The sequence below is a fragment of the Globicephala melas genome, chromosome 4 (assembly GCF_963455315.2).
Source record: "Globicephala melas chromosome 4, mGloMel1.2, whole genome shotgun sequence".
NCBI lineage: Eukaryota > Metazoa > Chordata > Mammalia > Artiodactyla > Delphinidae > Globicephala > Globicephala melas.
In genome coordinates this window covers 84,297,284-84,313,183 of record NC_083317.1, presented here as the reverse complement: position 1 = coordinate 84,313,183, position 15,900 = coordinate 84,297,284, and the positions used below count along the sequence as shown (strand labels likewise).

Genomic DNA, 15,900 nt, shown 5'->3' with positions numbered 1-15,900 from the left:
TCTACGACTTTGATGAAATGGAAAAATTTCTTGAAAAACACAAACTGTCAGAGTCTACTCAAGGAGAAATAGACGTCAGTAGGCTTATATTTATTAAAGAAATTAAATTTGTAGTTTAAGGCCTTCTTACAAAGAAAACCGCAGGCATAGAAGGCTACACTGGTGAATTCTGCTGAACACTTAAATAAGAAGTAATATCAATTCTACACAAACTTCAGAAAATTTAAAAGGGGGTAATACTTCCCAACTCATTCTATGAGGCCAGCATTGCCTTGTTATCAAAACCTGACAAAGACATTCAAGAAAAGGACAGACCAATATCCCTCAGTAATATAAATGCAATAATTCTTTTTTTTTCCATAGTTTGTTTTATTTATTTATTTTTGGCTGCATTGGGTCTTCATTGCTGCGCGCAGGCTTTCTGTAGTTGCAGTGAGCAGGGGCTACTCTTCATTGCGGTGCACGGGCTTCTCACTGTGGTGACTTCTCTCATTGCAGAACACGGGCTCTAGGCACGCGGGCTTCAGTAGTTGTGGCACGTGGGCTCAGTAGTTGTGGCTCACCAGTTCTAGAGCGCAGGCTCAATAGTTGTGGTGCACGGGCTTAGCTGTTCCACAGCATGTGGGATCTTCCTGGACCAGACCTCGAACCTGTGTCGCCTGCACTGGCAGGCGGATTCTTAACCACTGCACCACCAGGGAAGCCCTAAATGCAATAATTCTTTATAAAATTTTAACGGCTTGAACCCAATGATAAATAAAAGGGATAACATAATCATGGCCAAATGTGGTTATGCCAGCAATATACGATTACTTTACCATTTGATGTCAATCAATGTAGTTCATAATATTAATAAACTAAAAAAGACCATATGATCATCTCAATAATGAAAAAAACAAAAAAATTGACAAGATCAAAAATCCGTTTCTAATAAAAACTCTCAACAAATTTAAAATAGGAGCAAATTTCTCAAATTGTTAAAGGGCATCTATGAAAAACCTACAGCTAACATCATATTTAACAGTGAGAGACTGAATGCTTTCCCCCTAAGGTCAGGAAAAAATAAGGGTGCTCACTGTTACTACCTCCAGTAAACATTGTACTAGAGGTTCTAACCAGTACAATAAGGCAAGAAGAAGAAATAAAAAAGCATGCAGATTGGAAAGAAGTAAAAAAATGTTTTTATTCATACAAGATCATATGATCATCTATATAGAAAATTCCATGGAAAGTTGGAAAGGTTTAGCATGTTTGAAAGATACAAGACCAATATATAAAAATTAATTTTATTTCTACATACTTTTAAGGAAAATCAAAAACTAAAATTAGATAAACTATGGCATATTAGTTTTCTCTTGCTGTTGTAACAAATTATGACAAACTTTGTGGCTTAAAACAACACAGATTTATTATCTTAAATTTCTATAGATTAGAAGTCTGATGTGTGTCTCACTGGGATAAAATCAAGGTTTGGCAAGGCTGTTTTTCTTTCTAGAAGCACTAGGGGTGAATCCATTTTCTGGCCTTCAACTCCTAGAGAATACTTGACTCCTTGGATCCTAGCCCTCTTCCTCTAGCTTCAAAGTCAGCAAGTGATCTTGGATTTGGCAAAGGTTTCTTAGATACAACACAAAAACACAAATTATAAAAGAAAAAAAATCAATAAACTGGATTTAATCAAAACTTAAAACTTCTGCTCTTCATAAAATACTGTTAAAGAAGGAGGAGGAGGAGAAAACAAGCCAACAGACTGGAAGAAAATATTTACAGAACATATATATCTGATGGAGGACATGTACCTAGAATATATAAAAAATTCTTACAACTCAATAAAAAGACAAACCACTGAATAAAACAATGGGCAAAAAATTCAACCAGACACATCACCAAAGAAGATATGTATATGGCAGTTAAGCACCTGAGATGTTCAACATCATTTGTCATTGGAAAAATGCAAATTAAAATGACAATGCAATACCAGTACACATCCACTAAAATAATTAAAACTTGACAGAGTGCTGGAGAGCATGTGGTTCAACTGGAACTCTGACTGTGGGAACGTAAAATGTTATAACCATTTTGGAAAACCATTTGATTGTTTCTTTAAAAGTTCAACATAAACCTACCATACAACCTGGCCCTTTCATGCTTGGGTACCCAAGAGAAATAAAAGCATGTAGGCACACAATTCTGATAACCAAGACATTTGAGAACAGCCTAAATATCCATGAACAGGCAAATGGAAAATAAATTGTGGTATATCCTATAGTATGGACATATATACTCAGCAATAAAAAGGCATGAATTGTTGATACAAACAACAACATGGATGAATCTTACAATAATTATACAGAGTAGGAGAAGCCAGACTAAAAACAAAACAATTAAATTCCATTTAAATAAAAGACTAGAAAATAGAATAATGATAGAAAGTAGATCAGTGGTTGCTTGGGGACAGTGTGGAGAGGGGATGGAAGAGGTAGTGAAGAATTACAAAGGGGCAAAGGAAACTTTTAGAGGCAATAGTAACGTTTATTAGCTTGATTGTGGTGATAGTTTCTCATACACAACCCGTACATAAACACACGAAGTCACATGTCAAGCATATTGTAGGTCAATTATACTTAAGTCAGCAAAATTGTAAGAATAAATAAATAAATCCAAAGGAAACTATGTTCACTCACCAAGTAAGCAAAAACCAGAAGTCCTGTAGTGGAGATAGTATAAGGTTATGAACATTCTCATGCAGTGTTGGTTGGAGCTTAAGTCTCACAATATCTATCAATTAAAATGTACAATCTCTTTAAAACAGCAATTTCACTTATTTTTTAATAAATTTATTTCTTTACTTTTGGCTGCGTTGGGTCTTCGTTGCTGCGCGCAGGCTTTCTATAGTTGCCGTGAACGGGGGCTACTCTTCCTTGCAGTGCACAGGCTTCTCACTGAGGTGGCTTCTCTTGTTGTGGAGCATGGGCTCTAGGCGCATGGGCTTCAGTAGTTGTGGCACGTGGGCTCAGTAGTTGTGGCTTGCCAGCTCTAGAGTGCAGGCTCAGTAGTTGTGGCACAGGGGCTTAGCTGCTCCACGGCATGTGGGATCTTCCCAGACCAGGGATTGAACCCATATCCCCTGCATTGGCAGGCGAATTCTTAACCACTGCGCCACCGGGGAGGTCCCAACAATTAAATTTACAGAAATATTTCCACATGGATACAAATATAAACATTGTTTATAATCACATAATCTTAAATGTCCATCAATAGCAGCATGATTAAATAAAGTATGAATTATCCATATTATGGAGTATATTTCTTTTATAAACAAGTGTTCTGATATAAACATCTATTTTAATTTTTGTTCTTAAAAGCATTACATAACTGAATTAGTTTTGTCCCCACACTGGATTTGTTTAACAGGTGATATATATACGTGGGATCAAATTTTATTTATTTGACAGATGTAAGTCACTCAGAAGAGCTCATTTTGATTTATTGGGTACATAATAATATGCCTTTCAAAAGAAAAACATGCTCATGTATATTTTCTTGACAGATTGAAATGCTGCAGAACTAGCACTTTGTTCTTTCAGAGAGACGAGACACTATATATTATATATATATGTATATAATGTGTTCCTGGCCTAATCATCCAAGTAAATCCAAAGGAGTTATTCTAGGTTCTTGAATAAATATTACTCATTTTATAACTTTTCATTAAAGTAAAATATAAATATCACCTACATTTTTTATATATCATCTATAAACCAGTAATTGGAGTATAAATATATGCAAATTATTTACACTCATGTACTCACACCTACTATCAAAAAGCCCAACAATAGCTAGGACATAAGAGTGGAATTTCCTTTTTAATTCTGAGGCTTCTATTACACTTATTTTCCCATATCAGTTCTAGACTGTGTCTCAAGCTGTGAATCTTGTAAATTTTGCTTTCCTTGGCTTGCTTTACAACCAGATTTTTGCAGTTTAATGGGCCTTAATATATTTAGCTATGTGATTGGTCTTCACCAGCAAGGGTCAAGGGAACCAACATACTTCCTGATTCACTAATGCCTGAGGGAGTGGCAGCAAACATCCATGGCACATGACTGCATTGGAAACTGTGCTTGAGATGAAAAGTCAACTTGCCTTCTTCAGGCTCTGTTGGGGTTTAGCTTCCAAATGCTTCTTCCTGGGGAATATGAAGCAAGACCTAGTGGTTTAGGCCAGCATCAAGGTGAGAGCAAGATGACGACAAAACCAAAGTCATACGTGAGAAGCAGTGATTAGAGCAAACATTCAGATTCTCAGCAGTTTGGAACACAGATGAAAACCAAGAGATTCAAATGAGAAACTGGAGGGCAAAGCCGTTGTAACTCAGCTTTGTAAACTCAGGAATGAGACATCATAGTCCTCTTAGCCACACAGAGCAAGACAGGGCAGAGTGAAATGAGCTGGAGAAAAGCATCTCCAAAGGTGATGGCAGTTGAGGAACTGGAAACCAGGCAGAGTTCCTGACCAAGCAAGGCAGGATCCCAGCCTGAAGGCAAAGACAGAGACGTAAGTGTTAACAGGTTAGGACCCTTCCCCAGTCTAGACAAGGATGCCAGACTTTATTCAACAAGTATTTATCGAGGATCTGTTACATGCCAGGCATTGTTCCAGGCACAGAGGAAGGACCATCCGGAGAGAATCTTAACCCTGTATCCTGGGCCGTTGTAAGAGGGCTGAGGAGAGTCTGTGATTGAGGAGAGAGACATATGAGGCCCAGGATTTGCCCTTAGAGAAGCAGTTTACATGTCTCTTTGGCAGCCAAGGAGAGTTAGTGTAAACAAGAATTCATGAGTTGTAACAAGACCTTCAGATAATTCAGTTTAGCAGCAGAACTTTGATAAAACACTGCAAGAGCAAGTTGGGGAGGACTACTTACTTTCATTCTGCCTTTATAGGCATCTGCTTAGGAATTGGGCTATGTTTGAGCCCATATTCCCACATTAGCAGGGGGTTTGGGGGATGGGGTACCAGCAATAGCTAATCAGATTGTCAAAACTCAGGGAAAACAGTAACAGGAAAAATGAGATAGAGGATGACAAAAGGGAGCCAGAAGGTCCAAGCCCTGTCCAAGAGAACCCAGGGAGGCTGCAGCATATAAAGAGGGTAGAACAGGTGAGCAAGCATCCAGGCAAACCTCCAGGTGGCAGGTACTGCTCAGGAATAAAGGACAGTCTTATATTGATAACCACCCCATTGCCTTAAGGTAGAGTACTGGGAATAGCCAAAGAAGGAAAAGGAAATCTGCAATTAGAGTTGGGAGGGAAGGGACCACAATCGCAGGTGTAAAACACATAGCACAGTGCCAGACACACAGTAGGCTTCAGTTCATGATGGGCACATTCATTAGCTATCATTGTTTTAACCTGAGCAATGTCCCAATACAAACCAGGTAATCACAGATCTTCACTCTGACTGGTCTTCACATTCAAAGCCTATAGGAGAATGGCCTGCCCAGGATCTTGACCCCCAAATTACTTTCTTTACAGAAAATTAAGGGTCTTTGCTGAAGAATACAACTATAATATGTCCATACTCTCTTCAAAAGATGAGATTCTCTTCTTCTGAGTATACCTTCAACTCTGACTCCAACACCAAATGTTGCTAGGGAAGAAGATTAAATCAAAAAGCACTGGTGAGCCTCTGGGATTATCTACGGATTTCATTCATGCAGGTTCTATTTCCTTCCATTAATATTGGTAACTGAGAAATGCCTGCTCAATATGTCATGTTTATGTTATAGGAGCCTTCTAATGGGCCAAGGGAAGAAACCAGAACTTGTTGTGGTGGAATTTAATACAATCTTTAGTTCCACTAGCATGAACTCCAGCTGCACACATGTATTTTGAAAGAATTCTTAACCAGGGTGAGCCCCTAAGCTTTTCCTTGCCTAGCCTCAAAGACCTCCCCTCTCTTCACATGGACCCACCTTCTCCACTTAATACAGACAACATAAATATTTAATTTCAAACAGCAGATTTCTAAGTTCCTCCAAGGACTAGCAAAACCTAATTAATGTTGAGAATCTTTGTGGCAGAACGACCAGCCTGACACCCTGCCCGGATTTATATTTCATCATGTGCCCAAAGCCTGAACTTGCTGCAGAACTGGTGTCTCTCCTCTCTTTGTGACTGTCACAACGCCAAGGTGCCATTCAGGTCAACGCATTAACCTATGGGTCAAGCAGAGCTGAGCAAGCCAATGGCAAAACCCTGGGTGAGCTACGCATTAGGAGGCAGGTGCTGATGGTGTCAAAGACCACGCATCTGAGTGCCTATATTTGACCAGTAAAATCTATGTGGCTGCTTCACTCCCCAGGAAGGAGAATTGCCATGGACATGGAAACTGCCGACAGGCATGTTCTACGGATCGCTGTGCTGCACCAACCTAGAAAATTCACGTTATCGTTATAAGGTAGCAATTTCAGAAAGTTTTGAAGTCAGCATTTTTTTTTTTCCTAAACCCTGCTGTTGGTGCACAAGGACACAGGAAATCCTAAAACAGCCACTGTTTTCTTTATCTTGGCATTAGCAGGCAACATGAAGAAAACTTTGTTGGAAAATTTCCACTTTGAACGGCAAGGGATTTAGTGTTTATTCCAATTTCTCTCTCCCTCCCTCCCTTTCTGAGAGGGGAGTTCACTCTTAAGTTGAAAAGCAAACAGCCACAAAAGCATTTCCAGGTACAGAGCCACGGGGTATATCCCGGCCTTTGGAGAGAGTCTCCCAGGTTTCTAACCACAGCCGGTTTTATGTTCCGTGCATCAATCCACACTCGTGATTGTTACCGTACACCTGTATGTCATTCAGAGGTTCACCCAGCTCAAGCAAATAATATTGTAAAACTGCACTGATCGAGAAAAAAAAAGTTCAGGGAAAGGGATTTCCTAGCTCTCAAATAAAAATGTGCAGTGGAGCGCTTACTAAGTAAACAGAAAACATGGGCAGCTGAGAAATCAATTTAGCTGAACAAACAATGTTCCATGTAATGAACTACTAATTATCCTTTTATGCCATGTCAGTCTGAGTGATTACAGAGCTGTGCAGTTTAATTTGACGTTTGAGCATTGCCTTGCTCCATTAGCTTCATATAAAGCTACAACTCATTCAAAAAAGGGGGGGGTGTCTGTATTTATCTGGAACTAAGTAAGCACCTGTATTAATAATAAGAGGAGCATCTCAGAATCTTTTTAAAAATATGTTTTTCATATGAGAATAAATAAAGCATTGTGAACCTAAGGAGTGTGGAGATCAAATCCGGTACCTTTTGGTCAGTAGATGAAACACCTTGAAGCAGTGACATGCCCTGGGCTCATCGCAGTAACGCTGGCTCTTGAAAATGCCACCACCGCCAGATGACACTTACCTTGCTCCCCATCCCCAGGATTCAATCAGCTGCAGGACTATGGAGCCCAATCAACAGGAGGATGAAGAGTGGGGGTGAAATAAGGAAGGAGCCCTTTTTCAAACTAGATTCATTAAATTGTAAGAATCATTTTTTAAAACTGAACCTCTGTTGTAGTGAGAATACAATCAAGGGGATTAGAATCCTTGACTTCCCCTGCCTTTCTCATTGTATCACACAGTGAGTGAAATGGTTAAGGGAGTAAATGGTGATCTGGGAATTCTTCTTTCATTCCATCCAATTCAACAAGTTTGCGTTGAGTTCCAGCCATTCACCTGAGCTAAGTGTTGTGGTAGATAGAGAAAGATACAACCCATGTCCTTAAAGGATGGGGCAATCTTGGACTTCCCTGGTGGCGCAGTGGTTAAGAATCCGCCTGCCAATGCAGGGGACATGGGTTCGAACCCTGGTCTGGAAGATTCCACATGCCACAGAGCAACTAAGCCCATGCACCACAACTACTGAGCCTGCTCTCTAGAGCCCATGAGCCTCAACTACTGAGCCCACATGCTGCAACTACTGAATCCTGTGTGCCTAGAACCCCTACTCTGCAAGAAGAGAAGCCACTGCAGTGAGAAGCCCACGCACCTCAACAAAGAGTAGCCCCCGCTCGCCGCAACTGGAGAAAAGTCCCACGCGCAGCAACGAAGACCCAATGCAGCCAAAAAAATTTTTTTAAGTAAATAAATAAAATTATTTTTAAAAAAATGGATTGGGCAATCTTTAATACTCGAGCCATCTATTTCTTCAACTTGCTGAGCAAGGAAAACCAGCCACCCTAAGCTGTGGTTCTCACCTTTGGCTGCACATTGGAATCACCTGGAGATCCCAAACAAACAAACAACAAAATCTGACACCTGGATCCCAAACCCAGAGATTCTAATTTGATGGTCTGTGGGGCAATGGGAGAATCATGATTTTTAAAGCATCTCAGGTGAACCTAATTGGAAGCCACTGTTGCAATCCACTGCTATGTTGTCTAAAGTTTTATCTTCAAATTATGCCATTTACTCAATCCACAGATATTTATTGAGTACTTGGGAGGCATTTATGTGGTATGGGAAAGATATACAATGGTGATACAAGGATCCCCAAGAGAGGCAAGAATCACCCACCTTTTCAGAAAACATTATAGCTAGAATTGTACAATACCTCAGAAAGAATGATCTCAATTACTGCCCACAACAACCCTGAAGTGAGATATCCCTATTTCCATTTAACAGATGGGAATGAGGCCTAGCAAGATAAAGTGGCTCACTTAAGGACGAACATTTAGTCAGTAACAAACTGGGACTTATAAGAAACATAGAATTTTAGAGCCAGATGAGATCTCAGTGGTGACCTAATTCAAACCCTTCATTTTTCTGGTGAGTGCTCTGAGTTTTAGAGAAATTTAGTGACTTAACTAACCAGTGGTCAAATGGCTTTTAGAGCCCTAAGACTAAAACCCAGTTTCCCAATTTCCAGTTCAGTGTTTTTACCTGAGCAATAGATTGCATCTCCAAATGGTCAGCTCTGGTCACTAGACAACTAAATGAGGAACAGGGTTCCAAATCTCATTTGTTTTAGTCTCACATCAGACTGACGATTAAGGAAACAAATCCACTGCTTGGCACTTAGTTGTCAAGCTAGTTAAGAAAAGTAAGTAAATAGAATAATACTGTCAATTAAATCTGCGATAAAGAGCCTTTTCCAGGTTCCCAAATCCCAAGTCCTTGACCAACTGCATGCCTGTGGCCTACTCCTTCTCCCTGGCCATATCTAGGATACTTAGGCAATTATGTTCTTTATTTCTAGCTAAGTCTGCTCTTATCCATCCTGGATGTGCATTAGAATCACCTGGTGTGAAATAAACCCATGCACATATGGTCACCTTATCTTTGATAGAGGAGGCAAGAATATACAGTGGAGAAAAGACAGCCCCTTCAATAAGTGGTGCTGGGAAAACTGGACACCTACATGTAAAAGAATGAAATTAGATCACTCCCTAACACCATACACAAAAATAAACTCAAACTCGATTAAAGACCTAAATGTAAGGCCAGACACTATAAAACTCTTAGAGGAAAGCATAGGCAGAACACTCCATGACATAAATCACAGCAAGATCCTTTCTGACCCACCTCCTAGAAAATTGGAAATAAAACAAAAATAAACAAATGGGACCTAATGAAACTTCAAAGCTTTTGCACAGCAAAGGAAACCAGAAATAAGATGAAAAGACAACCCTCAGAATGGGAGAAAATATTTGCAAATGAAGCAACTGACAAAGGATTAATCTCCAAAATATACAAGCAGCTCATGCAGCACAAAATCAATAAAACAAACAACCCAATCCAAAAATGGGGAGAAGACCTAAATAGACATTTCTCCAAAGAAGATATACAGCTTACCAACAAACGCGTGAAAGGATGTTCAACATCACTAACCATTAGAGAAATGCAAATCAAAACCACAATGAGGTATCACCTCACACCAGTCAGAATGGCCATCATCAAAAAATCTACAAACAGTAAATGCTAGAGAGGGTGTGGAGAAAAGGGAACTCTCTTGCACTGTTGGTGGGAATGTAAATTGATACAGCCACTATGGAGAACAGTATGGAGGTTCCTTAAAAAACTAAAAATAGAACTACCATACGACCCAGCAATCCCACTACTGGGCATATACCCTGAGAAAACCATAATTCAAAAAGAGTCATGTACCACAATGTTCATTGCAGCTCTATTTACAATAGCCAGGATATGGAAGCAACCTAAGTGTTCATCAACAGATGAATGGATAAAGAAGATGTGGCACATATATACAATGGAATATTACTCTGCCATAAAAAGGAAGGAAATTGAGTTATTTGTAGGAGATGGATGGACCTAGAGTCTGTCATACAGACTGAAGTAAGTCAGAAAGAGAAAAACAAATACCGTATGCTAACACAGATATACGGAATCTACGAAAAAAAAATGGTTCTGAAGAACCTAGGGGCAGGACAGAAATAAAGACACAGACGTAGAGAATGGACTTGAGGACACGGGGAGGGGAAAGAGAAGCTGGGAAGAAGTGAGAGAATGGCATGGACATATATACACTACCAAATGTAAAATAGATAGCTAGTGGGAAGCAGTCACATAGCACAGGGAGATCAGCTCAGTGCTTTGTGTCCCCCTAGAGGGGTGGATAGGGAGGGTGGCAGGGAGACACAAGAGGGAGGAGATATGGGGATATATGTATATGTATAGCTGGTTCACTTTGTTATAAAGCAGAAACTAACACACCATTGTAAAGCAATTATACTCCAATAAAGATTTTTTAAAAATAAATTAATTAAAAAATAAATGAAAAAAGAAAGGAAAGAAAGGAAGGAAGGAAGAAAGAAAATCACCTAGTGTGCTGTTGAAAAATATCCAGGCCTGGAACCCTCCTATACTGTTGGTGGTAATGTAAACTGGTACAGCCACTATGGGGAGCAGTATGGAGGTTCCTTTAAAAAACTAAAAATAGAGCTGCTATATGATCCAGCAATCCCACTCTTGGGCATATATCCAGAGAAAACCATAGTTCAAAAAGATACATGCACCCCAGTATTCATTGCAGCACTGTTTACAGTATCCAGGACATGAAAGCAACCTAAATGTCCATCAACAGAGGAATGGATAAAGAAGATGTGGTACATATATACAATGGGATATTACTCAGCCATAAAAAAGGACGAAATAGTGCCATTTTCAGCAACATGGATGGACCTAGAGATTGTCCATGACAAAGACAAATATTATATGATATCGCTTACATGTGGAATCTAAAAAAAGGCTAAAAATGAACTTATCTACAAAGCAAAAATAGAGTTACAGATGTAGAAAATAAACTTATGGTTACCAGGGGATAAGGGGGGGTTGAGGGATAAATTGGAAGACTGGAATTGATACATACACACTACTATATATAAAATAGATAACTAATAAGGATCTACTGTATAGCACAGGGAACTCTACTCAGTACCCTGTAATGGCCTATGTGGGAAAAGGATCTAAAAAAGAGTGGATATATATATATGTATAACAAATTCACTTTGCTGTACACCTGAAACTAACACAACATCGTAAATCAACTATACCCCAATAAAAATTTTAAAAAAAAGAAAAAAAATACCCAGGCCTGGACCACGTCTCCAGAAATTCTGATTTAATTGGTCTGGTGTGAGTTCTGAGTATTTTTAGAAGCTCCCCAAGTGATTCTGATGTGTACAGGGTTAGACCATTGACTCCGGGAGTTGCCCTCAAATATACTGGACCACCCATCGTCCTCAGGTGCTCTTCATCCCCAGAGCAGAAGACCAGAGTGGGAGGAGGCCTAGTGTCCTCCTCTATGCCTTTTCTCCCCTAGAATAGAATCGACCATGGTTCTTCTCTGGCCTTCCAAGACAGAAAGCAGTTTCTCCCAAGTAAGAGAGGATCAGGCCTCATTTTAAAGCACAGCATTTTTTTTTACATTCTACAAAATACCTAGCCAATAATCCTCAAACTGTCAAGGTTCTGAAAAACAAGGAAAGACTGAGAAACTGTCACAGACCAGAGGAGACTAAGGAAACATGGCAAATAAATGGAATATAGTATCCTTGATTGGATCCTGGAATAAAAAAAGACATTAATGGAAAAACTGGTGAAATGAAGTCTAGAGTTAAGTTAACAGTCATTTACCAATTTGGTCTTCTATTTTTGACAAATGTACCATGATACTGTAAGATCGCAATATGAGGGAAAACTGAAACTGGTTGAGGGGTACAAGGGAACTCTCTGTGCTATCTTTGCAGCTTCTCTATAAATCTAAAACCATTTCAAAATTAAAAGTTTATTAAAATAAAAACAGTAATTTTTTAAGGTGCACTGAATGAGAGTTTAAAGGATTGCTTAACTTATTTAGTTTTTAATTTTTTTAACATCTTTATTGGAGTATAATTGCTTTACAATGGTGTGTTAGTTTCTGCTTTATAACAAAGTGAATCAGCTATACATATACATATATTCCCATATCTCCTCCCTCTTGTGTCTCCCTCCGACACTTCCTATCCCACCCCTCTAGGTGGTCACAAAGCACCAAGCTGATCTCCCTGTGCTATGCGGCTGCTTCCCACTAGCTATCTATTTTACATTTGGTAGTGTATATATGTCAGTGCTACTCTCTCACTTTGTCCCAGCTTACCCTTCCCCCTCCCCATGTCCTCAAGTCCATTCTCTACATCTGTGTCTTTATTCCTGTCCAGCCCCTAGGTTCATCAGAACCTTTTTTTTTTAGATTCCATATATATGTGTTAGCATACGGTATTTGTTTTTCTCTTTCTGATTTATTCCACTCTGTATGACAGACTCTAGGTCCATCTACCTCATTTGACACCATTTTCCCTCCCTTCTCAAAACTTTGCTAGTATGGCAAATTGGCCGTTTCTGAGGATTTTGTCCTTAACTATGTTGTCCTTAAACTATTCCATAGATTGGGGGCAGAGGGAGCCTTGCATTCCCCCCAGAGTTTAGAGGGTACCATTAGCAATACTATTAGTGTTATATATTAATCATGTGGGGAAAGTAGAGGATTGTGGCCTTAGAACACAAGAAATCTCAACTATGTGTGTGTGTGTGTGTGTGTTTATATATCCTGCTGCCATGTTCTGAGACATGAAGCCACATGGTTTAGCAGCAAAGTGTTTCAATTGTGTTGGCAGCACCATTTTTACTGTCATGTTCTTACCACACTCGCATGCATATTTTACGATCTTACTGAGTGCAGTGTGTTCTCTACCTAGAACATATGTAGTCTCTAAGCACATTAAAAACAGCTGTTGCCTGAATCCCTGTCTTTTTTTCCAGCCTATAAGCCTAGTTCCCAGGCCTGTCTTGCAAGACTGTTCTACTTTAAAAAACAAATGAATGAACTATTAGCAAGTGGTATTTTGCTACCAGATCTCCAAGATGATCTACATAAGAGCTCACTGAAGCTGAAAGGAGTTTAGCGTCTACATAGTGGAATGGAGTGCTAACTCCTTCCCTTCTATTCAATCCAAAAGGAAACTAGCTCATGGTGAGTGCGGGAGTTTTGTTGCTTAAAGTACAAACCCACTTGGTTCTGATCTGAGGCCCAGTAAAATCATACCATCTTTATCCCACAGGCAAAGAATGTTCTAGGAGTCTTCTAGCCAGTGCCTCTGGGAGGTGAAACAAAAATAGGAAGTTAGGAAGAAAAGATGCTGAAATGGGGTTTTAAAAAGAGGACCTTTTATCCAGTTGGGCCTATTCTTCTTTCCCCAGACCAGTATAGGGTACCTCAGCTTTGACCACCCTGCTAGGATAATGTTTTAAATCAGTCTCCTCCATTGGGTCTTCTTCTGGCTTTCCATGTGACTAGAATAGGATTTCCGTTATACTACGTTCCAATTTGGAACCTACAGACTGGGTGGTTCTGTATTTGGCCCATGCTCAAACTTGTCCTTCCACTCAGCTTCCCACATCCTGTGTTGCTTCTGTGCCTATCTATTTCTCCACTTGATTATAAACCCCCATGGGGGAGAAAACCATGTCTTATTCATTTTGTGTCCCTTGCTATGCCTACCACAATGCCTGTCAAATAGCAAGTGTTCAACAAATGTTGGTAAAATATGTTTGATAGTTCTTTAGTGGCAAGACCTCCTGTGGAGCTTGTTTATGGCTGCAGTCCCTGTGGTCACACCAATGAGGGGATCGGGGCAGTGCTTAGTCAGAACTCAGCTGGAGGACCTTATATTTCTCCTGCCCACCCTGGAAAAAGTAAGGGTTGATTCACTGGAGGCTGAGGCAGTGCTAGATACACTCCAGAACGATGTACCAAAGACACAAATTTTCCCTCATCTTTAAGCCAGAGGAAAGTTATGGTTGTAAATTTACTCCATGGTGCAGAATTCATTAGATGAAAGGTAATGATATAAGTTTGTCTCATAAAAGGAGACATGTAATACAAGGGCGTGTCCTGAAGGCTGAGAGGAGACAAGCTCTTTAGACATGACAATATATAGATGAGTTGCAAGTAAGAGGCAGGGGTGGCATAGTTTATAACCAAATGGACTTACTGACAGTAAACACAACAATAAAACCAGGAGGAAACAGTCTTTAATGTGAAGCTGGAGCGACATTTTCCAACCTGAGTCCAAAATGGATGGAGATGAAAGAAAGGCCTCTCTAGTCTATTCCACCCATCCCCTACCCCAGCATTAGTTTTAGTCTACACTCTATGTCTTTCCCAAAAAGCTATGCCCTTATGGTCCTTTCCCATGGAGCCACCCACTCACTCAATTTTTATTCTTTCATTTTGCTTTTGAAACATTATATTTCCTCCCACTAGGGTTCTACGTTGGGCTAAGCATCCAGGTAGCTTGTCAATTATCAGCAATTTGCATTTATGTTCCTGGACTTGGAAGATGGAGAAGTAGAAAGAGTAGGGGACCTGTGGCAATTAACTGTCCTCAGGAGAGGATATTTATGAATGAATCATACCCATTCATACTGTTGTGATTAACTTCTTGCTAGCATATAACCTTTATGTTATTAAGCTAGAATGGTATCAGAGTCCTTCTTTACCTTAAATCCTGCTACTTTCTTGTTTACAAAAACTCCCCTTGTATTTCCTATTTGTATATCTATCTTGCTTATTAAACTGATTATAAAGTCCTTGGGGGAAAGACCCATGTCCCCATTGTTCACTTGGTATGTGCTCAAAGGGCACAAAAGTGGTGGGGAGAGAAGGAAAAATACCCAAGACAGTCTGTGCTTTTATTCCAAGTCCATAACTTTGTAGATTTTTTCATAAATCCTACATAAGATACCTATAAAATCATCTTGGCAGCCAAAATCCAACAAACTACAAGTCATTTTACTCATTATTTTCATCTTAAGTGTAAATTCTTCTTACAGGCATGCATGCATATTCTTCAGCCAAACTGGACAATTACCTTCTCTTCTAATTTGTCTTTTCTGGCCTGTCTTAATCACATCTTTGCTGAGATTATGCTGCATAACAAACACCCCAAAATATCAGGGATTCCTAACAACTGACATTTATTTTACACTCACAGGTCTGCATATCTGCCAAAGGTTATGTGATCTCAGCTGGGCTCATCTGGGCCCGGTTGGATTCAGGCCAGGTCACTTTCAGGTCTGCTTGCGTGTGCCTTCATACTGGGTCCCAGGCTGAAGGAGTAACTGTTACCTGAACCATGCTCTTCTTGAGACAAAAGGAAGAAGCTCCAAGAGGGCTGGCAGAAACTTATCATGCCTATTTTAAGGCCTATACTCACAAGTATCATGATGTCACTTCCATTGGCCTAAGAAAGTCACGAGGCCAAGACCAAAGACACTGAGGGTAAGGGAGGATGCTCCACCCCAAGCAGTTTGGGGAATGAAATGAATAACTGCTGTTCAGTGATCTAAT

General features: G+C 39.8%; 1 pseudogene; it reads left to right on the top strand.

The window, feature by feature from the left end:
- LOC115857521 (DNA polymerase eta pseudogene) overlaps positions 1 to 15,682 on the top strand; it is an 80,024-nt pseudogene extending 64,342 nt beyond the window's left edge.
- The last annotated feature ends 218 nt before the right edge of the window (positions 15,683 to 15,900 follow it).